The 1,773-nt window shown below is 39.5% G+C and overlaps 1 long non-coding RNA gene across 1 annotated transcript; it reads right to left on the reverse strand.

The window, feature by feature from the left end:
- Positions 1–406: 406 nt before the first annotated feature.
- LOC120134060 lies at positions 407–1,168 on the reverse strand. Its single transcript, XR_005517146.1, has 2 exons — positions 929–1,168; positions 407–649 (listed from the first exon to the last, which is right to left on the reverse strand). It is a non-coding gene; the product is annotated as an uncharacterized LOC120134060 (long non-coding RNA).
- Positions 1,169–1,773: the final 605 nt, after the last annotated feature.

Raw genomic sequence — 1,773 nt, forward strand, 5'->3', positions numbered from 1 at the left:
GAGCAGATGAATCTGGCAAAACTACTGAAGTAGCTCCGGTCATGGTTTGGAAATGAGAAGGCATCGTGAGTGCCAGATGCTGAGTGGAGTACATCTGAGCATTAGCAGGATCTGTGAATTCATAAGCATATGTGGCAGCCGCAGCAGAGGTAGGTGCAACAGTTTGTGATGGATGATGAATCTGAGAGTAATGGACATACTGTTGCTGATTGTTTGGGACTTGAACCAGTTGCGGAGTACCAGTAGCTGATGTTCCGAATGCTCTTGTGGCAGCAGCCATTTCAGGATTGGCAATAGAAGCATTCTCAGACGGTTGAATGTCAGATTGGGAGGAGTTTGTGGATGGCTAGATGGGATTGCGTTAGTGCCTTCATTCATACAAAGTTGCTGGACAGGCAAGTTGTAAGCTTGGGCTTGCATTGTCGGCACATAATAGAGGGGGATATTTCTGATCAATTTGAGCATGATGATGTTGTTTGGAATGATGTACAAGGTAATAAGCTGAGATTGGAACAGCCCCAACAGGGTGATGATGAGTAAAATGTGCTGCACCAGTATGTAAGAATTGTGGTGGAGATTGTTCTTGCAACTGTTGATCAAATTGGGTTTGCGGCAATATATAACCAGAATCCTGAACTAGCTGCTTCCGCTGCTGCAGAAACTGTTGATCAAATTGGGCTTGCCGCAATATATAACCAGGATCCTGAAGTAGTACTTCTTGTTGTTGCTGCTGTTTTAGTTCAAATTGGAGTTGCTGCAATAAATAACCAGAATCCGGAACTAGTTGTTGCTTCTGCTGCTGCAACTGTTGATCGACTTGGGGTTGCTACAATATATAACTAGAATCCTGAACTAGTTGTTGCTGCTGTTGCTTCTGCAACTATTGATCAAATTGGGATTACTGCAATATATAACAAGAATCCTGAACTTGTTGTTGTTGCTGCTGTTGCTGCAACTGTTGATCAAATTAGGGTTGCTGTAACATATAACCAGGTTCCTGAACAAGTTCTTGTACTGGAACTCGGGCATTTGCATTTGGATCGGAGATATCAAAGTTTGAATCAACAGGGTTTGCAGGAACCCCGTTGGACCCAGATGGGATTTGAGCAACTTGGTCTTGATGAATCGTATGTTTTTGGCGTGACAATGGATTTGTAGAACTACAATCACTGGCACTGGCAAATTATATATATATATAACGCGATCTCAGCTGCTTTCTAAAAGCAAACTCAAGCAAAATTAAGGATTGGAAACAAATATGTAAAGGGTATCTGGAGACAGAATCCGGAGAAGTCAAATCATGACCGCTGCTAGGTTTCTTTTGATTCTGAAGAGGAGCACCCGGAGAAGTCAAAATTATATATATATTTGTGATGTTGGGATTGCAGAAGTCATTACTATTACACATGGGCTGCAATTAGTAACTGAACTTCAGTACAACCAAGTTTTTTTAGAAAGCCATGTCGCGAAAGTGGTTGGCCAACTCACATCTTGATCTTTCCATTGTTGGTTTTCATCTTGCTGCTTATGAATCGCCTTGTGATATTTCATGATGTCATTAGCGGCTAATGTTATAAAGAATGTTTAATTTCACCAAAAAAATTATTATTCAAATTTTATCATTATAAGTTCGTCTAGTTTAATTATCTTATTTTTTATTATATAGATTGGAACTAAAATTACTAAATTTAAGAATACAAAGATTAGAACGAATTAACATACCTTCGTGGTTAAGAAATCGCTATTATTTCTATAAGTTATAGATTCGAACAC

The sequence above is a fragment of the Hibiscus syriacus genome, unplaced genomic scaffold, assembly GCF_006381635.1.
Source record: "Hibiscus syriacus cultivar Baekdansim isolate YM2019G1 unplaced genomic scaffold, ASM638163v2 tig00110597_pilon, whole genome shotgun sequence".
NCBI lineage: Eukaryota > Viridiplantae > Streptophyta > Magnoliopsida > Malvales > Malvaceae > Hibiscus > Hibiscus syriacus.